At 40.8% G+C, this 25072-nt stretch overlaps 1 protein-coding gene across 5 annotated transcripts in view; it reads left to right on the top strand.

The window, feature by feature from the left end:
- Positions 1 to 916: 916 nt before the first annotated feature.
- Positions 917 to 25072, top strand: part of LOC124043938 (methyl-CpG-binding domain protein 5-like) — a 57117-nt gene continuing 32961 nt past the window's right edge. For 3 of the 5 annotated variants that reach the window (XM_046363100.1, XM_046363103.1, XM_046363104.1), the window contains exon 1: positions 917 to 1261. The gene's annotated coding sequence lies outside the window, so the exon portion shown is untranslated. Of the gene's footprint in view, positions 1262 to 23479; positions 23504 to 25072 lie in introns of those variants that run through there. The other 2 variants (XM_046363101.1, XM_046363102.1) reach the window with 2 other exon arrangements.

Genomic DNA, 25072 nt, shown 5'->3' on the forward strand with positions numbered 1-25072 from the left:
TGCTTGAGGGCCTGAGCTACAGGCAGTTAGATTTGGGTATGTCATTTTAGGCGAAAATTGGAAAAAAGGGGTGGATCCTTAAGAGTTAACAATGTTAGTCTGGAATTTCAGAGACCACACTGTCCTGGGAGCATTGAAGAAGAGGCAGCAACATTAATCCAATGCTTACCCTCCACCTGTGTAAACCCATTAATGTGCATATGGCTGTGAATTAATGTTACAACTGTGCTGCTGATTTAGGATAGATTGTGAGAATAGGATGATTCGTGCAGTCTCTCATCTACCAAGCTGGCAGAATTTCTGATGCAGTGCTTAAGTACAGTATGAATGTGGTTTGGTAGATCTCAGCACCCTAGGGAGCTGGAGAGCTCCATCTGATCACTAGATGGCAGCAAAGCCCATTGCATCTCAGATTCCCTTTGTCACACCTTGGGCTGCATGAACATGAATTGAACATCCTGGGCCTGATACACTAAATATGTACGCACATCATTTACACTACCTATAGAAAATACAATAAGGCCATACATTGTGATAGAACGTTGTGGAGAAAATCTTTCAAACGAAATGCATTCAATGGATGCATTATGAACAGCTGTCTGGCAGTGATGTACTATAAATACAAACTAATCACAATTTATTCAATAATCAGAATATGCCTGCATTATGGAATGTATGCACCATAATACTTTCGAAGATACACGAATGTTTCATCATGTCTCCTGCTAAATAACTACATTTAAACTTCAATGGCATATGGACGTCCCAAGGATCTCAGATAGCACAGACCCTTTCTCTAAACCTTGCTTGCGCACCATTTACATTGTGTTGCATGGTGGGACACCTTTTTTCCAGGCTCCAGCTGTGGCGCATGCGCGATTTATCTCTCCCATATTTCTATTCCCAACAAGCTCGATAGAAATCGAGCAGTGGCACTTGTACGTGGGAGCGCATTAATCTTGATTTTCAAAGGAATAGCTAACCTGAACCTAGACTTATTTCAACATTTCTCAACACATAATCCTTAAAAGCTAAATGTGGACTATTTAAATGCAAGGCATGGTATTTGGGATATGCTAAAACCTTATTTCTGACTCCTGCCTCTCAGCAACAGACCTCTGCCTGGTCTCTGGCTGTCTCAATTTTGGCCCTGGCTCGACTCGACTGACATTTCTGCAAAGGGCTTCGGTTCATGGTGTTATTTTTACTAAATTCTCGGTTTGCTGGGTGTCGTTTTTGTCATCTGAAAAAGGTAACTAAGGTAAGAATGTAATATTAGTTTACAAATTTAAGATATATATTTTTGCAAACTCTACTGTAGCTGGTTAGCTAGCTAAATGGCTAGCTAAGTTAGCGACTAGTAGCACAACAAAGATGTGGGAAAAAACATGTATTCTGTCATGCAGGGACTACTGTTGAAGTTGTAGCTATCTTCACTAAGCGTGTTCTTGGCTGTGAAATTGTTCGTGCTGTGTTTATGTTATGTCATCGTCAATAACAGGGTAGTAAGCGTAGCCAGCAAGTAGCAAGCTCCTTAAGTAAAGGCAGCTAGGTAACTAACATTAGCTAGTAGCCCAATATGTACTCTTAAAGAGCCTACCGTTACTCCTTATTAAAAAGGTCCAAGGACCTTGTTATTTTCAGATGTAAACAGCCAAGTAGTCCATCTAAACGTGTATCTATTCTCAATTGCGATATGATTTTAGAAGCATAAAGCCCTTTACTTTCTTATCATATCAAAAATAATTTTACAAATGAAAAAAAAAAAAAAAACACTGTCACCAGTGGAGGCTGCTGGAACGGCGCATCAACACATGGAAACCGTGTGTTTGATGTATTTGATTCCAATATTCCTATCCAGTCAATACCACGAGCCCGTCCTCCCCAATAAAGGCACCACCAACTTCCTGTGCTTGGACATTGTTTCATCTGGCTTTATCACAGTTGCAGCCGATATTATTTTTCAGTGACGAAGTTTCTGGAGCATGCTAGATAGCAAGGTAATTAACACAGGTGGTCCCTTGGTCTTCGGTATGTCTTCTGTAAAGTTCTGTAACTTGGAGATGGGGCCATGTGGGAACACTAACCCTATAAAAGATGTGTCCATTTTAACGTTTATTTTATCGCTGATACTATCAAAACCGTATCGCAAGCCATGCGTGTTAATGTTCAGATGGAGCGTCTGGATTTAACACAACTCACACACACTTATGCTGTATTGTACTGTGGTTTCAGAGGAGTGTGGCACAGTAGTAATTTACCTGATTTTAATATCATTGTTTTCTGGATAGTCCTGGATAGTGATGACGATCTGTAACCGTTTGGGTTTTGTGCTGTTTGATTTCTAAACCAGATGAGTTTTCAAACGTAAGCATTTGCCCAATATCATGGTGGGCATGCATGATGTTGGATGCGTTGGAATATAAAGCATGGAGAAGGATACATTGTCAGCAGGATTATAGTAAAATTAGTTGGGGGAATTAATGTTTACGTTTCAAGTACTAAATGTTCAGTGAATGTGAATATATTTAGGTGGTTTAAATGATTAGCCTAACTTTGTAACTAACCTTGTAAAAGTTGACGGTGGCAAGTTCTATTCTGCTCCTAACTATGAGTGTGAGACATGTTTTCCATAATGTGCCCATTTTATGCATATACCTTCGAACAAAGAACACATCACATTTAGTGTTTCACCATTTATTGAGAATGGAGAGATGGCAAACATGTATCAGGCAGTATTTTAAGTATCTAAGTATAGTGTAACCTACCAATCTGTGTACACTGAACAAAAATATAAATGCAACATGCAACAATTTCAAAAATCTGTCAATTGAAATAAATTCATAAGGCCCTAATCTATGGATGTCACATGACTGGGCAGGGGTGCAGCCATGGTTATGCCTTGTAGCCCCCCCCCCTGCAGGTGAAGAAGCCGGATATGGAGGTCCTGGGCTGGGTTGTTTGGCTGGTAAGATGTACAGCCAAATTAATATTCAATTCTCAGGCAACTGCTCTGGTAGACATTACAGCAGTCAGCATGCACTCTCCCTCAAAATTTGAGACATCTGTGGTGATGTGTTGTGACAAAACTGCACATTTTAAAGTGGCTTTTTATTGTCCCCAGCACAAGGTGCACTTGTGTAATGTTCATGCTGTTTAATCAGCTTCTTGATATGCCACACCTGTCAGGTGAATGGATTATTTGGGCAGAGGAGAAATGATCACTAACAGTGACTCAAAATATTTGAGAGAAATAAGCTTTTGGTGCGTATGGAACATTTCAGGGATTTTTGAGTTCAGCTCATGAAACATGGGACCAAGACTTTACATGTTGCATTTTTAAATCTTTGTTCAGTGTATAGGGTTCTGCATTTTGGGAAATATTCAGAGGTGGGAATTAACGGAAATTAATATTAATTCCATTTAAATGTAGATGTTTTTTTACATTGGATATATTTACCATATCATATGTGGATAGAAACACAAAACTTGTCATAAGTAGATATACACTACCGTTCAAAAGTTGGGGGTCACTTAGCCTTTTACAATTATAAACTTGGATTAGCTAACACAACGTTCCATTGGAACACAGGGGTAATGGTTGCTGATAATGGTCCTCAGTATGCCTATGTAGATATATCATCAAAAATCAGCTGTTTCCAGCTACATTAGTAATTTACAACATTAACAATGTCCACACTGTATTTCTGATCAATTTGAAATGGACAAAATAAAATGCTTTTCTTTCAGAAACAAGGACATTTCTAATTGATCATTAGAAAACCCTTTTGCTATTATGTTAGGACAGCTGAAAACGTGTTGTGCTGTTTAAAGTAGCAATACAACTGGCCGTCTTTAGACTCGTTAAGTATCTAGAGCATCAGCATTTGTGGGTTCGATTACAGGCTCAACATGGCCAGAAACAAAGCACTGTCTTCTGAATCTCGTCAGTCTATTCTTGTTCTGAGAAATTAAGGCTATTCCATGCAGGAAATTGCCAAGAAGCTGAAGACCTCGTACAATGCTGTGTACTACTCCCTTCACAGAACAGCGCAAACTGGCTTTAACCAGAATATAAAAAGGAGTGGGAGGCCCCGGTGCACTACTGAGCAAAAGGCCAAGTACATTAGTGTCGAGTTTGAGAAACCGACGCCTCACAAGTCCTCAACTGGCAGCTTCATTAAATAGTACCCGCAAAACACCAGTCTCAACGTCAACAAGGAAGAGGCGACTCCGGGATGCTGGCCTTCTAGGCAGAGTTGCAAAGAAAAGGCCATGTCTCAGACTGGCCAATAAAAAGAAAAGATTAAGATGGGCAAAAGAATAGACACTGGACAGAGGAACTCTGCCTAGAAGGCCAGCATCCCGGAGTCGCCTCTTTACTGTTGATGTTGACACTTGTTTTGCGGGTACTATTTAAAGAAGCTGCCAGTTGAGGACTTGTGAGGCATCTGTTTCTCAAACTAGACACTCTAATGTACTTGTCCTCTTGCTCAGTTGTGCACCGAGGCCTCCCGCCTCTGTATGCCTATGTAGATGTTCCACAAAAAAATCAGCCATTTCCAGCTACAGTAGTCATTTACAACATTAACAATGGCTACACTGTATTTCTGATCAATTTGATGTTATTTTTTTAATGGACAAAAAATGTGCTTTTCTTTCAAAAACAAGGGAATTTCTAAGTGACCACAAACTTTTGAATGCTAGTGTAATTGCAATTGATTAAATCCTTCCAATATAAATAATTAAAAAACTATTTAGTTACAAATTGTACTTTAATTAAATGAGTTGACTCTTGCCGAAGAGTTGACTCTATACATTATTGAATGATCCCCAATGATTTATCGCATCTCCCCAAAACATTTTCGACATACTCTAGTATCTAAATGATACTCTAGAAATGAAAGCTTTGGTTGTCTTCCTCTCAGGCTTCCATGTCCTCTCCCTGGACCTCCTCAATGTCCACCTCTTAAACAACAGACTCTGAGGCATCATCTTTACTGTCACTTTCCAACCTTGTTGAGGGTGGCTCGTTGTCAGGATCAAAAAGCCTCAAATATACCCGGATGGCCATCAATTTTTCAACCCATGTATTGGTCAGTCTGTTGCGTGCTTTGGTGTGTGTGTTCCCAAACAAGGACCAGTTGCGCTCTAAGGCGGCTGATGTTGGTGGGATTTGGAGGATGATTGAGGGGAAAGAGCCTCAGATCCACAAAGTCCCTTCCACCAGGTGGCTGTGATATGTTGGCACGACTGCCACATTGCATCTCCATCCCAAAGCCCTTGGTCGAAAGTGTACTTCGCCAGACTGCCAAGAACCTTGCCCTCATCCAGACCAAGGTGGCGAGACACAGTATTGATAACACCATAGGGCTTGTTGATCTCTGCCCCAGACAGGATGCTCTTGCCAGCATACCTGGGGTCCAACATGTACGCTGCGGCGTGTATGGGCTTCAGACATTAAACATGTATGGAAACAAACAAATTAACATTCCTCAGTTAGCAGGCTCAAGCAAGCTAAAACCTATATGGTAGCAAAAACGAACTAGCAGAAATTGTTAACAAGTTAGAAATGATTTCAACACACTTTGCTGTAGGCTACCATTTAACCAGTTAACAAAAAATCATGTATGTCATATAAAATATATTCGCCCCACCCAGTATTGTAATCCAAAATTTACCAGAAAGCATGTAGTCATTGGCTCAGACTGTGTTGAAGTGTGGGCTCAATAGCATCTCATTAGTTTGCAAGATTTTGAGAATCAGTTGTACATGTGATGGAAGAGTGCACTGCACATGTGATGGAAGAATACACTCTGCAAGTAAGGGTTGCAATTCCATTGATTTTGGGATAGTTTTACCAAAATATGCCACAAGACCTAAAATTGCCTTGTGTATCCCACAAAATAGGTTAACTGTTAATTTAAGCAAAATTACCAGGCTACCCTGGGAACATTTCCCATTGAAAATGTCAGAAGAAAATCTGGAAATTTCCCGGACAGTTTCCCACCATTTGCAACCCTATCAGTGTATATAGAGCAGATTCCTAAACTCGATCTTTGGGTTTAGCCTGAGCCTCTAATGAAGACTGTAGAACTGTCATCAACGCATGCTTCAGTATCCCCCCCCCTCTCTTGTGGAGCATTTCTGTAACCAGGCCACATAGATGTATCAAAATGATCCCACCCTGGTCACCAGTGTAGCCCATGGATGTAGAGTGAGAGAAGTGCCTTAACATAAGGCAATTTTAAGATCATGTGGTCCAGAGATGAGAACTCTGCTATCTACGGCAAAAGCCTGTACTCCTGACAGGGACAATAGAATTTATCACTGCATGTTACAATAGTACCGTAATTTCCGGACTATAAGCCGCTACTTTATTCCCACGCTTTATACAAGATTATACAATGACGCAGCTAATTTATGGATTTTCCCTGCTTTCACAAGATTCATGCCGCCAAAAAACTGAGCACCGTCACATAATGTGACGTAAATCGAGCGCGCTCAAACTTCCCATCATTCTGATTACGGTAGTAATTTTGTCACCCTCATCATGGCAAAGACACGGAGAAATGCATATGATGCAGCTTTCAAGTTGAAGGCGATCGATCTGGCTGTTGGAAAAGGAAATAGAGCTGCTGCACGGGAGCTTGGCCTTAATGAGTCGATGATAAGACGTTGGAAATCAGCGTGAGGAAGTGACTCAGTGCAAAAAGACAACAACAGCTTTCAGAGGGAAGAAAAGCAGATGGCCCAAAGTATTTGCAGCCTCTCCACATCAGTGTAAATCGTGCATTTAAGGTGGCGCTCCTTGTTCAGTGGGAAGCTTGGATGACAAGTGGGGAGAAATCCTTCACTAAAACGGGCTGCATGCGAAGAGCAACTTATGGTCAAGTCTTCCAGTGGGTCCTGACAGCGTGGAGCATTGTCAAAACATCCACTATCATCAACTGGTTTCGAAAGGCTGGACTGCTGTGTGATGAAGGGGCAGCATGAGCTCAGCGGGGTATTTGCCTCCGGATGAAAGTGACGAGAGCGACAATGAAAACGATCCAACATTGGATGAAGCAATTCTGAGGCTATTCAACTCCGACACCGAAGGAGATGGCTTCAGTGGTTTCAGTGCACAGGAGGAGGAAGATAGTGACCAATGACTTTCTTGGTAGGCCACTGTTTAATTTTTGTTACAAGCCGTGTTTCGTTTAAAGGCTGTGTAAAGTTAATTTGTTTCAATGTACCGGTAGGCACCTGCGGCTTATAGACATGTGCGGCTTATTTATGTACAAAATATATATTCTTTTATAATTCAGTGGATGCGGTTTATATTCAGGTGCGCTTAATAGTCCAGCAATTACGGTAAATATAATTTGTCACCTCAACCTAATTCTCTATGGAATTTAGTCTTTGATATGCTCTAACAAGCATTGTTTGCATGGTCAACTTACACAAAGTTCTGACACAAACATTTACCCCTCCAGACATGTCTTTTCACAATCCCCAAATCAAGAACAAATTCAAGAAAGCATAACAGTATTTTATATAGAGCCATTATTGCATGGAACTCCCTTCTATCTCATATGAACATGAAATGAAAATGCTAAAGCAACACTTCAGCACAACGCCTCTCCCCTAATTTACCTAGATATTTTTTGTGTGTGTATTTACATGGAGGCTATGCGTGCAATAGGACCCCAGGAAGAGTAGCTGTTGCTTTCGCAAACAGCTATTCTAATATAATACCAAGCATGTATATCAGTAGTTGATGGGTCTTCAACTCTTAAAAATTCACTAGACTATGTAAGACAGGCTGTGTCACAACCGGCCGTGATTGTGAATGCCATAGGAAGGCGCACAAATTGGCCCAGCATCGTCTGGGTTTGGCCGGTGTAGGCCGTCATTGTAAATAAGAACTTGTTCTTAACTGACTTGCCTAGTTATATAAATACAATTAAACTAAAAAACAACAACCCAGAAAGAAAAGACAACAGGCAAATGCATGTGGTCTCAATGTCTAATAGTGACATTAGGGCTAGTTCAAACTGCAGTAGGATGGTTCTCCTCACAGGTGAGTGAATCATCTAAGCCAATGCTTGGTGAATAGCAATTGGTTGATATCTGGGAGCAGGAAACAGGAGAGGAGAGCTGAATAGATCATGGGAGACAAAAGAAGAGAGAAGAATAAATTAAAGAAATCATCACTGAAAAGGGTTGTAGTTGATGAGCTTGAAATCAACATCCTGACAGACTAAGAAATTACAACAGCTAGGATAAGGATAGAGGCAGGGTGCTCTGCAACCTACTTTAATTTAGCTACAGATAATGTGATATAACCAAATATTTTGGTATCATTACTGATTCTACAAGTTTACCTATATAAAAGCAGCCATAGATTCGTCAACTAACCTGTTATTGGCGATACTCTCTTCGTTCTCGATTCTGGAAAACAATTATCTTATCGACTGCCTTCAGAATGTATTCATACCCATAAACTTATTCCCCATTTTGTAGTTGCAGCCTGAATTCAATATGGTTAAATTAAATGGTTTTTTTTTCACAACCATTCATACCCCATAATGACAAAGTGAAAACATGTTTTTAGAAACTTTAGCAAATATATTGAAAATTAAATGCAGTTATAACTAATTTACATAAGTATTCACACCCCTGGCGGAAATTACAGCTGAGTGGGTATGTCTGTATCAACTTTGCACATCTGGATTTGGCATTTTTCTCCCATTCTTCATTACAGATTTTCTCAACCTGTATTAAAGGGTAACTTTCAACCCCAATTTCAGCCTTTGCCCAACTCCTTCAAATTTTCAGAAAAAATGTATTCAAGTGAGACGGGGGGGGGTTGCTCATAAATATACATTTTGGGGGTGGGTAATCATATATTTGTACCTCATCCCAACACTTTCTCACTAAACAATACTTACCACTGGCATGCTCATGCTCTGATAATACAATTATGTGCCTCGAGCAAATATTACTCTGGAAAGTTACAGTGGTATGGCACCAAGTTCCTGACATCTATCGCCACTCGTGGTGTAAGTTTGAATCCTCCATGGGACACAAAAATAATTGAAATGGGCCGCTAGGGGCGCCATGTGCAACTGACGTGTTTTCCGTTTGCTCCCGTAGTATTCTTAAAGTTTATGGGAATTTTGCAGCAAAATCATATTTATTTTCAAATATTAGTTTGGTGATCCTTTTACGTAATACCCAAGACTACTTTGCTTTCAAATGTCAGCATGTTGACGAAACACATAAGGCAAAAAACACGACTTTGAGAGAACCTGGCCTACAAGACCCATTTTTACCACTGCCGTCTAAGGGCCCAGATACTCACACTTTACTCGGGGATGCGGCTTTGCCAGGTGGCACTGAAATTAACATTCTCGAGGCCATCAAGCTACTACGCTCGGAGATAGTTGAGATGGAAACGGAGGTAGTTGCTACGATTGAGTGAAGTAGGGACCGCTATTCCCGGCCCGTCTATGGCTTTCTCCTGATGGAAAAGACTACACCCTTGATTCTCCGGAAGAGGCTATGGGTCCCATTCAACTCCACATCAAGAAGTCAAATCAAATGTATTTATGTAGCCCTTCGTACATCAGCTGATATCTCAAAGTGCTGTACAGAAACCCAGCCTAAAACCCCAAACAGCAAGAAATGCAGGTCTAGAAGAGGTATGTGACAGGGTCTACAGTCAATCACGGATTACAAAAAGAAAACCAGCCCCGTCACGGACCAGGATGTCTTGCTCCCAGGCAGACTAAACAACTTTTTTGCCCGCTTTGAGGACAATACAGTGCCACTGACACTGCCCGCAACCAAAACATGCGGACTCTCCTTCACTGCAGCCGAGGTGAGTAAAACATTTAAACGTGTTAACCCTCGCAAGGCTGCAGGCCCATACGACATCCCCAGCCGCACCCTCAGAGCATGCGCAGACCAGCTGGCTCGTGTGTTTACGGACATATTCAATCAATCCTGATCCCAGTCTGCTGTTCCCACATGCTTCAAGAGAGCCACCATTGTCCCTGTTCCCAAGAAAGCTAAGGTAACTGAGCAAAACCACTACCGCCCCGTAGCACTCACTTCCGTCATCATGAAGTGCTTTGAGAGACTAGTCAAGGACCATATCATCTCCACCCTACCTGACACCCTAGACCCACTCCAATTTGCTTACCGCCCAAATAGGTCCACAGACGATGCAATCACAATCAGACTGCACACTGCCCTAACCCATCTGGACAAGAGGAATACCTATGTGAGAATGCTGTTCATCGACTACAGCTCAGCATTTAACACTATAGTACCCTCAACTCGTCATCAAGCTCGAGACCCTGGGTCTCGACCCCGCCCTGTGCAACTGGGTACTGGACTTCCTGACGGGCCGCCCCCAGGTGGTGAGGGTAGGTAACATCTCCACCCCGCTGATCCTCAACACTGAGGCCCCACAAGGGTGCGTTCTGAGCCCTCTCCTGTACTCTCTGTTCACCCACGACTGCGTGGCCACACACGCCTCCAACTCAATCATCAAGTTTGCGGACGACACTACAGTGGTAGGCTTGATTACCAACAACGACGAGACGGCCTACAGGGAGGAGGTGAGGGCCCTCGGAGTATGGTGTCAGGAGAATAACCTCACACTCAACGTTAACAAAACTAAGGAGATGATTGTGGACTTCAGGAAACAGCAGAGGGAACACCCCCCTATCCACATCGATGGAACAGTAGTGGAGAGGGTAGTAAGTTTTAAGTTCCTCGGCGTACACATCACAGACAAACTGAATTGGTCCACCCACACAGACAGCATCGTGAAGAAGGCGCAGCAGCGCCTCTTCAACCTCAGGAGACTGAAGAAATTCGGCTTGTCACCAAAAGCACTCCCAAACTTCTAGAGATGCACAATCGAGAGCATCCTGTCCGGCTGTATCACTGCCTGGTACGGCAACCGCTCCGCCCACAACCGTAAGGCTCTCCAGAGGGTAGTGAGGTCTGCACAACGCATCACCGGGGGCAAACAACCTGCCCTCCAGGACATCTACACCACCCGATGTCACAGGAAGGCTATAAAGATCATCAAGGACAACAACCACCCGAGCCACTGCCTGTTCACCCCGCTATCATCCAGAAGGCGAGGTCAGTACAGGTGCATCAAAGCTGGGACCGAGAGACTGAAAAACAGCTTCTATCTCAAGGCCATCAGACTGTTAAACAGCCACCACTAACATTGAGTGGCTGTTGCCAACACTCTGACTCAACTCCAGCCACTTTAATAATGGGAATTGATGTAAAATATATCACTAGCCACTTTAAGCATTGCTACTTAATATAATGTTACCCTACATTATTCATCTCATATGTATACGTATATACTGTACTCTATATCTACTGCATCTTTATGTAATACATGTATCACTAGCCACTTTGTTTACAAACTATGCCACTTTGTTTACATACCCTACATTACTCCTCTCATATGTATATACTGTACTCGATACCATCTACTGCATGTTGCCTATGCCGCTCTGTATCATCACTCATTCATATATCTTTATGTACATATTCTTTATCCCTTTACACTTGTGTATATAAGGTAGTAGTTTTGGAATTGTTAGTTGATTACTCGTTGGTTATTACCGCATTGTTGGAACTAGAAGCACAAGCATTTCGCTACACTCGCATTAACATCTGCTAACCATGTGTATGTGACAAATACATTTGATTTTGATTTAGAAGCATGGTGGCTAGGAAAAAACTCTAGAAAGGCCAAAACCTAGCAAGAAACCTATAGAGGAACCAGGCTATGAGGGGTGGCCAGTCCACTTCTGGCTGTGCCGAGGGGAGATTATAACAGAACATGGCCAAGATGTTCAAATGTTCATAAATGACCAGCATTGGCAAATAATAATAATCACAGGCAGAACAGTTGAAACTGGAGCAGCAGCACGGCCAGGTGGACTGGGGACAGCAAGGAGTCCTCATGCCAGGTAGTCCTGAGTCATGGTCCTAGGGCTCAGGTCACCTGAGAGAAAGAGAGAATTAGAGAGAGCATACTTAAATTCACACAGGATGCCGGATAAGACAGGCGAAGTACTCCAGATATAACAAACTGACCCTAGCCCCCCGACACAAACTACTGCAGCATAAATACTGGAGGCTGAGACTTGCTCATTGATCAGCAACTGTTGCTTGCTAACTGTGGATAGTAAGTAAGTAGCCCACCTGTGGTACCACTATTTTTAGTTATAACTGTATTATTCCTGTTTGAGAGTTGGCGAACCCACTCAGGCTTATTTGATGTGATCTAATGTTTTGATCATCTAGTGTGCTTGCCTTAACACTGGCATTTTTATTTTATTGAATTAAGGGTTTACGTAATTCCTTTGTTTACGTATTCTCTCATTGACCCCAAAACATTTTTGGTTATTTGTTTACCACATCCATTTGTCTCGACCGAGTAAACCAGTAAATGTTCCGAGGCTACACGTTTTTGGGGGTTCTTCACTTCAATGTTCAAGGTTTTGAACGTCATTTATACGCAGCAAACTTTAAACATTGTACAGACATAGTTTTGTGGTCTTGGCTGTACGTTGTCACATCGTCCAACTAGACTATAATGTTTTAATTCATTGTTTTGGGTCGTTTTTACTATGTTCTTCTTACTTCAAATGAGAGGTTTTGGGTTGAGCCTTTATGTTTTATTTATTTTCTCTCTCAATACATGTTCTAATACTGGGAATATAATTTTATACAACTACAAGTGGTGCTTTTCTAATTTCGTTTGCACACGGGATTGACTTAAAAAAAACATGTATTTGCTGCTTGTTTCTCTAACAAAGAACGCTACTTTAAAAGGCTGTACTGTGGGTTTATCACCACACTCTCACAGACATACTGTGTAAAGAAAATATGTTCTATTTAGTCTTGTGCCTCATTGGGGATATATTGTCTGGGATCGGGGGGAGGAAGGAGGTTGAATTGTTCAGTTCTGATGTTGTCATTCTGTCTTTTTCCCAAGTGTCTTACACCGTACATTATTACTGAGACAATTTATCCTGGGGTTTTTGGGTATTCATTGCTTTTCCACTCTGTGCTCTAATGACAGGGTGGTATAACGGGAGTGCTCATGGTGGCCAAAATAATAATAATATATTTCATTGAACATCAAAGGGGCTAACAACCCTGTCAAATGTTGGAGGGTGCTGAGACATTTAAAGGGCAAGCTCGTATGTGTTCTCAATGGTGTCTTAACTCAATTTTACTCTCAGATAAGGAGTTTGTCCATTTCTTCTGAAATAATCTTATTCCTTATTAATTCAACCCCAGGTATGTCCTGCTCTTCCATATGGGAGTCCCTCAAAGCATACCTACTTGTCCAAATTCTACAGCCAACAAAAACAAATCTCACTCTTTGAGAACTGAGCGAAGCCATAGCTACAATGGTTGAGAAGCATGTTACAGATCCTTCCTCTGATCTATATAAAGAACGCCAGCTACTCAAATCTGAATTTGATGAGCTCTCTACCAGACAAGCTGAACAATTACTCTTACGAGCTCGATACAGTGTTTTGAGCAAGGCGACAAGGCCAATAAACTCCTTGCACATTAGATCTGTGAATCTGAGGCCTCAAGTTTAATCCCACAAATAAGGACCCTGTCTGGAGCTACCACAGTTAAACATAAAGAGATCAATTCAAACAGTTTTACTCTGCGCTATACACCTCAATCTCCTCAAGACTCTTTGTTGATTGATTTTTGTTCTTCGATGGTCTGAATATGCCTTCAATTGATAGACTCCCATGATGGTTTAGAAGAAGATTTTACACCTGAGGAGATTGCAACTGCAGTGTTCACAATAAAAAGTGGTAAATCACCGGGTCCAGACGGTGGTCTACTTTGCCCATTCCTGTCTCCCCCCCCACAAATCTTTATCAGACTTCAATTTTATTACTATTTAAAGCCAAAGGTTCCTCTGGAATGTGGATCTTTTGTAGAAAAATAGTCTATTTTGACTATTTTCTACATTGTAGAATAATAGTGAAGACCTCAAAACTATGATATCATACATATGGAATCATGTAGTAACCAAAAAAGTCTTAACCTCTTGCTCCCATCTAGACATCTGGAAATGCAAATGCGCTACGCTAAATGCTAATAGTACTAGTTAAAACTCAAACGTTCATTAAAATACACATGCAGGGTATTGAATTAAAGCTACTCGTTGTAAATCCAGGCAACAAGTCAGATTTTTAAAATGCTTTTCGGCGAAAGCATGAGAAGCTATTATCTGACAGCATGTAACACCCCAAAAGACCCGCAGGGGACGTAAACAATTCGCATAGTCGTCGCTACACAAACCACACAAAGTATAAAACATTCATTACCTTTGACCATCTTCTTTGTTGGCACTCATAATGTCCCATAATCACTATTGGGTCTTTTTTTCGGTTAAATCGGTCCATATATAGCCTAGATATCGATCTATGAAGAATTTGATAAACGGAAAAAAATAGCGTCTTATAACGTAACATCATTTATTTAAATTAAAAAAGTCTACGATAAACTTTCACAAAACACTTCGAAATACTTTTGTAATGCAACTTTAGGTATTAGTACACGTTAATAAGCGATCAAATTGGTGATGTATATTCTTTTGCTGTCCGTCTGGAAATAATGTCCGGGTAAATCTCAACCAAAATATCCGGTCGGAGACCTGAACAAATGGCTTGTCTCTTCTTCCTTTGACCAAGAAACAAAGCCTAGGCAAATGACAAGACTGTTGACATTGTGTGGAAGCTGTAGGTATTGCAACCTCAGCCCCATTTAATGTGGTTCGCCTTTATCAATGGGTTGAAGTGGCGGATGGATATATATTTCCATTTTCAGTGATCAGATTTTCCTGCGCTTTTCGATGAAACGCACGTTCTGTTATAGTCACAGCCGTGATTTAACCAGTTTTATAAACATCTGAGTGTTTTCTATCCACACATACTAATCATATGCATATACTATATTCCTGGCATGAGCAGCAGGGCGCTGAAATGTTGCGCGATTTTTAACAGAATGTTCGAAAATGTAGGGGGTAGGAGTAACAGGTTAAACAAATCAAAATATATTTGAGATTCTTCAATGTAGCCACCCTTTGCCTTGACAGCTTTGCCTTGACAGTTCCTTCGATGGTATGGTTTCTGCTTTGACATGCACTGTAAAATGTAGGACTTTATATAGACAGGTGTTTTTTTTCTAAAACATGTCCAAACAATTGAATTGGCTACAGGTGGACTCAAATCAAGTTATCGTAACATGATCAATGGAAACAGTGACACCTGAGGTCAATTTGAAGTGTCATAGCAAAGGGGTGTGAAAAACCTGAGAAATCCAAACAGGATGTGGAAAATCTGAGGTTTGTAGTTTTTGAACTCAGCCCCTATCGAATTCAGTGTGATATAGGTTATTTTGCACTTCCTAAGGCTTCCGCTAGATGTCAACCATCTTTAGAACGTTGTTTCCGGCTTCTACTGTGAAGTGGGAGCGAATGAGAGCTGTTTGACTAAGGGGTCTGGCAGCAGCCTCGTTCTCAGTCACACGCGTTCACATGAGAGGTAATCTCTCGTTACATTGCTTTTCTACAGACAATGGAATTCTCCGGTTTGAACATTATTGAACATTTATGATAAAAACATCCTAAAGATTGATTCTATACTTAGTTTGACAAATTTCTTCGACCTGTAATATAACTTTTTGAACTTTTCATCCGACTGGACCTGAATGCGCGTTTGGATTTGTTTATCTAACGCCCTAACAAAAGAAGCTATTTTGACATAAATGATGGACATTATCGAACAAATAAAATATTTATTGTGGAACTGGGAGTGCATTCTGATGATCATCAAAGGTAAGTTAATATTTATAATGCTATTTATGACTGTGCAACATGGCGGATATTTCTTTTGGCTGTTTTGGGCTCTGAGCGCCGTACTCAGATTATGCTTTTTCTGTAAAGTGTTTTTGAAATCTGACACAATGGTTGCATTAAGGAGAAGTTTATCTATATTTCAATGGAAAACACATGTATTTTCATCAACATTTATAGTGAGTATTTCCGTAACTTCATGTGGCTCTCTGCAATATTACTGCATGTTTTGGAACTACTGAACATAACACGCCAATGTAAAATAAGATTTTTGGATATAAATATGAACTTTACCGAACAAAACATACATGTCCTATGAGTGTCATCTGATGAAGATCATCAAAGGTTAGTGATTAATTTTAGCTCTATTTGTGCTTTTTGTGACTCTCTCTTTGGCTGGAAAAATGGCTGCGTTTGTCTGTGAGTTGATGGTGACCTAACATAATCGTTTGTGGAGCTTTCGCTGTAAAGCATTTTTTAAATCAGACACTGGCTGGATTAACGAGAATTGTATCTTTTTAAAATGGTGCCTAATACTTGTATGTTTGACAGATTTGATTTATGAGATTTCTGTTGATTTGGCTAGCATAACCCCAGTCCTAGACAGGTTAAATTACTGGATTTGGCTGTTACAGCTACACCTATACGGACTGGTGTATTAAATCGAGCGCACAGCCATGCAATCTCCGTATACGAACATTGGCAGTAGAATGGCCTTACTGAAGAGCTCAGTGACTTTCAACGTGGCACCATCGTAGGATGCCACCTTTCCAACAAGTCAGTTCGTCAAATTTTTGCCCTACTAGACCTTCCCGGTCAACTAATTGTTGTTATTGGGAAGTGGAACCGTCTAAGAGCAACAACGGCTCAGCCACAATGTGGCAGGCAACACAAGCTCACAGAATGGGAATGCTGAGTGAGTAAGCATGTAGCGCATAAAAATCATCTGTCCTCTGGAAGCAACGTCTGCATGAACTGTTCGTCATTAGCTTCTTGAAATGGGTTTCCATGGCCAAGCAGCCGCACACAAGCCTAAGATCACCATTTGCAATGCCAAGTGTCGGCTGGAGTGGTGTAATGCTCGTCGCCATTGGTCTCTGGTGCAGTGGAAACCCGTTCTCTGGAGGGATTAATCACGCTTCACCATCTTTCAGGCCGACGGATGAATCTGGGTTTGGCGGATGCCAGGAGAACACTATCTTCTCGAATGCATAGTTCCAACTGTAAAGTTTGTTGGATGAGGAATAATGGTCAGGGGCAGTTTTTGATGGTTCAGGCTAGGCCTGTGAATGGAAATCTTAACGCTACAGCATACAATTACATTCTAGACGAGTTTGTGCTTACAACTTTGTGGCAACAGTTTGTGGAAGCCCCTTTCCTGTTTCTGCATGTTACCCCCGTGCACGAAAAGGTCCATACAGAAATGGTTTGTCCAGATCATTGTCAAAGAACTAGACTGGTCTGCACAGAGCCCTGACCTCAACCCCATCAAACACCTTTGGGATGAATTGGAACGCCGACTGCGAGCCAGGCCTAATCGCCCAACATCGGCGCCTGATCTCACTAATGCACTTGTGGCTGAATGGAAGCAAGTCCCCGCATCAATGTTCCGAAATTACTGCGGGGGAGTCTGTTATAGCAGCAAAGGGGGGACCAACTCCATTTTATTGCCCATGAATTTGGAATGAGATTGTTTGATGAGCACATGTCCACATACTGACATACACAATATGACCAAAATGTATGAATGTTTTTGAGTCCTGCCCTGATGACTCTTATTAGCTTGATAGTTCTTGTCCTATAGATTTTGTGGTCTTAAATTGTTTCTTGGAATAATGATTGCTAATGTTCCCTGTCCCGGAATGACATGCTAGTGATAAAGCTAACTGCTCCTGCTACATAGCAACAGGTCTACTTGTTGTAGCTAGCTACATTAGTAAGGTTGCTTCATTAAGGTGCATTCGGGAAGTATTCAGACTCCTTGACTCTTTCCACATTTTGTTACGTTACAGCGTTCTAAAAATGGATTGAGTAGTTTTTTTCCCACACAAATCTACACCCAGTACACTTTAATGACAAAGCGAAAAAAGGTTTTTAGAAATGTTTGCAACTTTATACATACAAAAAGATACCTTGTTTACGTAAGTATTCAGACCCTTTGCTATTGTTAGCAGTTTATTTTATTCTTCAATAACAGACCCCAAAGCAAATCATGGGGAGAAAATATATTTATTCAAAGAAAACAAATCATAGTTTATGCTGGGAAGTAGATGGCAGATGTTCATTCTTCCCTGTCCTCAATGGTTTCTCCTCTGAACAAAGAGACAGGATGTAGTTTATAACCCAACCCTAGCCTGTGGTTGTTCAATTAGAATTCCTTGCATTAAAATTGGGCCAATGCTCAAATAACAAGTATCCCATTTCAGGCTCAATGTATAGGGGATTTGGACCATTGAGAACTTGCCACATGTAGCTATGAGTCCTGGACTGATTCCTCCCGTGTCCCTGACCCATTAATCTTCACTTCCCCATTACAGAAAAACAACTATTTCCATTGATCATTAATTCCCTCTTGACCTTTAGTCCTCTGCGTTGTGTATTTATCTTAGAATATTCTTACACTTCCCTTAGACCATTTAAAAAATATATATACTTAAAATGTATTTTCAGAAAACATGAAAAAATACAGGATAAATAACATTAGCAGGGAGCATAAAATCATTCCCATAAAACACCTTGCATTACTATAAAACACACAGGGCATATTTTACTTGCTGTTGCAGTAAGAAATATATTTCACACAAAGTTATAGAAAATAGGTATTAACAGGTTTAATGATGATGACCCTTACGATTCCTACCACAGCCTGTATTGGGAGGAAACTCACCCAAAAATATTTGTCTGCAAGACAATAATATTCAATCGTCCTATTGGCAAGGTAATCATTCAGAGTCCTTTTAAGAATGATCAGCTGTTCGTTTCCCCCCCCCCCCCCCCCCCGGTATCAGCCCCACATAGATAACTATTAGAGAATATGTTATGACAGTCTGTCGGTAGTGAGGAATTATTCTTCCGTTCCACTGGTTGATAAGGATGTCTAATGAACACTTCACCGGTGATCTTGTATCGTTTCATGTACAGGCCTTGGGTGAAGGGGTATTGCTGCAAATTCAGACGGTAGATTCTCATAACCTGTAATGAAGAAGAACAAGAAAAGTGAAAGTAACATGTCCTGGTTTCAAGAGAAATTGATATTTCACATATATTTCCCTAAGTAAGCACATTCCAATTTTCAGGAAAAAGTTGGACATTTCACCTAGATATCCCTAATATGATGACTGCGGTGTACAACATAGAAAGCGATCAGGTTCTGATCATCTTACTATACTTCTTCATCTGAGATTGGGCCCTGATTGATTAGCAATCAGTTCATTATTCTCCAGGCTCCGCTTTGTCATCAAAATGGACTATCTTGCAATGAGTGACATGTATCCATTGTGATTTTCCCTGGACTTTCACTGCTGACCTCGTTATAAGCAAAATTTTATAAGGACCTTCCCATTTTGGCCTTAATGTGTCTGTTACATTTTTTTTTGTTAACCGTCACCCACTGTCCTGGCACTACGTCATATCCCCCCTCGGGAGTTATTCCCCATGCCTCTACTGAATTAGAAAGTTGTATGCAATTGTTAAGCATTGTGTCATTCAAAGTGTACGTCTGCCTTTTTCAAATCTATGGTGCCTGGTTGACCTGTGATGACCTCAAACGGACTCAACCCTGTGGTTTTGTTATGTGTTGCCCATTGTCGTGTCTTTAGTAGCATTACCTGTGAAGACTTATTTTATCAAGTCAATTATATGTGTAAATATTATTACATGATTTAAACTAATCATGTGAACTTGAATCAACTAGGAAATCGGGGCAACACTGATTTTTGTTTTGTTTTATAGAGTCTCTGTTTCCTGAATTGACTTCAGATATTTTCATATCTTATCAATTAGTCTTCCATTAATGATTATTAATTGTTACCTTCCGTCAGTCTAATCTGAACGTCGTAAAATTCTTGGTTATCTGCAAAAACCATAGTTTACATAATGAACCAGAAATATACAAATTGGCTTAATTATTTATTTACTAACTAAATAATCACAGAAATACATATCAAACAAACAGTAGATATTGGTTACTAACAATGATAGAAAAATCCCTAGTGGGCTAAGCCAATATGACAGCTTGGTAGACAAAAGGAAAGGGGTGGGACTGAGAGAACGGGAAAGACAAATGGATTCACTACACACAGTCTATAATTATATTCATTGAAATGCTAATACTTTACACATGAACGGCCGCTCATTTGAGAATAATTGGTATGTATGAATGTATGTATGTATGTATGTATGTATGTATGTATGTATGTATGTATGTATGTATGTATGTATGTATGTATGTATGTATGTATGTATGTATGTGTGTGTGTGTGTGTGTATGTATGTATGTGTGTGTGTGTATGTATGTATGTGTGTATGTATGTGTGTATATATGTGTATGTATGTATGTATATTATATATATGTGTGTATATGTGTATGTATGTATGTATATTATATATATGTGTGTATATGTGTATATGTATGTATGTATATTATATATATGTGTGTATATGTATGTATATTATATATGTGTGTATATGTATGTATATTATATATGTGTGTATGTATATGTATATATATATATTTATTATTATTATTATTATTATTTTGCCCATATGTCGTTGTTGTCTTCTCTTTTGGAATCCTCAATCGTCCTATAGGGTTCATCAAATGTGCAATTTCCCACGACAGCCTCAGCCTCTTTCTGCACTCCAGGATTCCACCATTTGCCCACAAAATGATAAACTATCTTGTCCACACCAAGGTATCCCAAAGAGTGGCTCTGTGTCACCAAGTAGGGTAAGAGTGCCTTTGGCGCTACACATCTCAAGTTGTATTTGCACACACCTTCTTGATTGAGTTTGCACCCTGCAGCCATCCATTTTCACACTTCATATTTTGGTGCACTGCTTTGCGTGTCCTTAATATGTTGCAATGTATCCAATGTGTATTTCCTAATCAGTTTAGGGGACAGAGGTGTTCTCTTGGCAGCTCTGTCAGCCAAGTCATTACCTTTACTCTCGTCTGTAAAGATTTTTCCACGTGCTTTCATTCATTTTTTTAAATTGCAACTTGTCCAAGTAACTGGAGAGCATTCAGTAGAACCATCACCTTTGGTCCATTCTTCACAGGAGCTCCCAGTGATGTTATGAATCCTCTGTTTTTCCACATTCTTCCAAAATCATGGGTAATGCCAAAAGCATACCTTGAATCTGTGTAGATATTAGCTGTTTTTCCTTCCCCCTGTTTGCGTGCTTCTGTCAAAGCCACCAATTCCGCCACCTGTGCTGATGTTTCTGTAGGTAACATGCCTGTCACTATCACATTGCCCAATGTAGTGACTGCCCAGCCTGCCTTCCTCACACCCCCCTCCACAATGCTTGAACAATCTGTGTATAAGATAAACTCAGGGTTTTCCAACAGATTACTTTTAGTAAACCAATCAGAGCTGATCCAAAACCAACTCAGTCGTGTTCAAGTAATGTGGTATCTGGAGGAAATATCAGATTAGCTGGATTACATGGTGTGCCACATTGTATGATGATGTTAGGAGCCTCCAACACAGTTAACCACTTCTTCTAACAAGCAGCTGTTACCTGTGCAGCTCGATTCATTGTCCACAAAGTATGTACAGCATGTGGACACTTGATGGTAAGATGTTGGTTGAGATCAAGCGATGCCACCATCGACACAGCAACGTAAGTAGCCTGCATAGCTCAGAGAGGGACCCCATCCCATCCCCATCCAGTTTCTTCTAATAGTAGCCTACAGGTTTCTGGCAATCGCCATGGTCTTGTCAGCACTGAGGTCATGTAGCCATTTTTTTCAGCCACAAAGAGGGTGAAAGGTTGGCCTGAGTCCGGAATGCCGAAAGCCGGCACTGATGACATAGCTAGTTTAAGCTTGCCAAAAACCTCTTTCTGTTCTTCCGTGAAGGCTACAGAGTCTTTTGAATCAGGGTCTCCCTTGAGGAGGTGGTTAAGGGATTGTGCAATTTCAGCGAAGGAGTCCACCCAGCATCTGTTGTAGTTGCACAAACCCAAGAAGGAGCGAAGTTCTTTAACTGTAGTGGGCTCCTTGGCAGCAGTACGACATTGGCATCTCTTTTTCCCTGTAAGGCCAGTTGACCGAGATAGATAACCTGTGATTGCATGAGTTGGGCCTTATCAGGGCTAGCTTTATGGCCTTTGGCATGCAAGTGATTTTAGATCCTTGGCATGCGTTTCCTCATCTTCTGACGCTAACAATATATCATCAACATATTGAATGACAAAAGATTACATCAGAGGAAGATCTTAGATGTCTCCGCAATGCCTGATGGTAAATCGAATAACTATAATGAAGGCCCGTAGAAGTCCTAGTCCACTTGGGGGGGGTTGTCAGCCACCAGTGTAGTGAGCTTGGAGATGGCTTCATTTGCATTTCTGTAGTCCAGTGTCACTCGCCAGTAACTACTTGATTTTTTTTCACTGGGCTATTGGAGGTAGAATGTGTCTTTTCAACATTTCACATAGATCTCTAACCCCCCCCCCCCCCCCCAAAAGAAGTAGTGGCCATAGCTTCCTTGATAATGGGATATTGTTTTGTGCAAGGTGGGGCAACACCTATCAAGCACACTGGTTCCATATCCAAAGTTTCACACTCGTTTTTCTTCGTAGTCCAAATAGGATGGTTCTGAACTGTTGATCCCTACAGTTGTCTAATTTGCCACGTCTCCTTCCCTTCAGAAACGTTCAGTGTAGAGTCAAGTTGCATAATAACCAATAGACATTGATTATTGGTCACATACACATGGTTAGCAGATGTTAATGCGGGTGTTGCGAAATGCTTGGGCTTCTAGTTCCGACCATGCAGTAACATCTTAACAATTTCACAACTACTACCTTATGCACACAAGTGTAAAGGAATGAATAAGAATGTATACATATAAATATATGGATGAGCGATGGCCGACCGGCATAGGCAAGATGCAGTAGATGGTATAGAGTACAGTATATACAAATGAGATGAGTAATGTAGGGAATGTAAACATTATATAAAGTGTCATTGTTTAAAGTGACTAGTGATACATTTATTACATCCAATTTTTAATTATTAAGTGGCTAGAGATTTGAGTCAGTATGTTGGCAGCAGCCACTCAATGTTAGTGATGGCTGTTTAACAGTCTGATGGCCTAGAAGCTGTTTTACAGTCTCGGTCCCAGCTTTGATCCAGCAAGCTCTTCTGCTTAGCTTCTTGAAAGCTTCTTACATTTCTGACTCAGCATTGTGTTGTTGGGGCTATTGTCCTGTTTCCATTTTCCCCTAGACTGACCGTGCTTCTCCTGGCTATTCCTAATAAGAACACGTTTTCTTTTCTGACATTCTCCTTGACAGTGACCAGAAATCCTGCAATAATGACATACACCAGGTTTCTCTTCCGTTGAACGGGTAAGGTTGTTGGTTTTACTTGGAATCTGCACAACTCTGATAACAGCTGTTTTATTATGTTGATTGATTGTCTCTGTCCAGTAGTGACAGCCTGTCAATGATGTCGCTGTAGTTTTGTCTCTCCCAGTCAGTAGTTATGGAACAAATGTTTTGTGCAAATCATTGTGTATGGTTTGCATCAACTGATGTGTGATTGCCCCATTTTTGGAGGAGTTGAGTGCATCTTTATATTCCATGCCGGGTAACCCACTGTGTCTAACCATCTCTGCTCTGAACCTTTTTTCAAATTCAACAAACTGCTCTTTTGCTTTTTGGGCACATTTGGTTATCTATCCCCAATTGGTGGTTGTATTAGTCAGACCCTTAAGGAAAACATGTATGGCTCGCCATCCATCGGCCACATCTTGCTCTTCACCACTCACAGCTCTATAAACCTTTTCTTCAAGTATGCCAGGTTCATGGTTGTTCAAAACAAAGGCAAACAACTATAATGTAGAGTTTCTGATATCACTTTAAATGGTCCCATGTCTTCATACCCTCCCCCCCTTAAAATATTTAGATGCACTATTGTAAAGTGGCTGTTCCACTGGATGTCATAAGGTGAATGCACCAATTTGTAAGTCGCTCTGGATAAGAGCGTCTGCTAAATGACTTAAATGTAATGTAAATGTGGATGATTCAAATCCAACTGTTTTGGAGATGCTGATTTGTGTGTGATTTTGGTCACCGGGGGTTTGTCTTTACTCTGTTTAAAAGCCTGTGTTCTGGTTGGCCTAAGACATCATTTGTCACCTCTGTCAGAATCTGTTGACTCAAAGCCAGGCCGTGCTGACCAGATGCTTGAAACCTGATCTGCTTTGCGCAACTCAGCCTGAGGGTAGATTGAGGGAACAAAGGATCGACAGGTGGGGGCCAAGTCTGCCTTTATCACCCTTGCCTCCTGTAATTGTTGAATTTCGCCTTTAAGGTTTTTATCTGTTCACCTAGAGCCATCAAACTATCTCTCTGCAATGTCCTATCATGTTTATCAAGAAATAATTTCTCATCTCGTTTTCTTACTTTGGCTAATACAGTTAAAGACCATTGTGTCTTTTTTAATGAGTTCTACTTTTTTGTATGTATTTTTCCCGAAGCTTTTTGTATATCAGACAAATTACATATTGTCAACAATGACAGGATATTTATTTTATCTCAGAGTATTCTTGCACTGAGACTCAAAATTGAGCTCCGGTGCATCCTGTTTCCATTGATCATCCTTGAAATGTTTCTACAACTTGATTGGAGTCCACCTGTGGTAAATTCAATTGATTGGACATGACAGCTGTGTGCCTTCCCAAATCTATATAAGGTCTTTCAGTTGACAGTGCATGTCAGAGCAAAATCCAGAATTTTCTGTAGATCTCCGAGACGACATGATTGTGTTGAGGCACAGATCTGGGGAACGGTACCAAAAAATGTCTGCATCATTGAAGGTCCCCAAGAACACAGTGGCCTCCATCATTCATAAATGGAAGAAGTTTGGAACCACCAAGACTCTTCCTAGAGCTGGCTGCCCGGCCAAACTGGGCA

Source organism: Oncorhynchus gorbuscha, linkage group LG09 (genome assembly GCF_021184085.1).
Source record: "Oncorhynchus gorbuscha isolate QuinsamMale2020 ecotype Even-year linkage group LG09, OgorEven_v1.0, whole genome shotgun sequence".
NCBI classification, from domain to species: domain Eukaryota; kingdom Metazoa; phylum Chordata; class Actinopteri; order Salmoniformes; family Salmonidae; genus Oncorhynchus; species Oncorhynchus gorbuscha.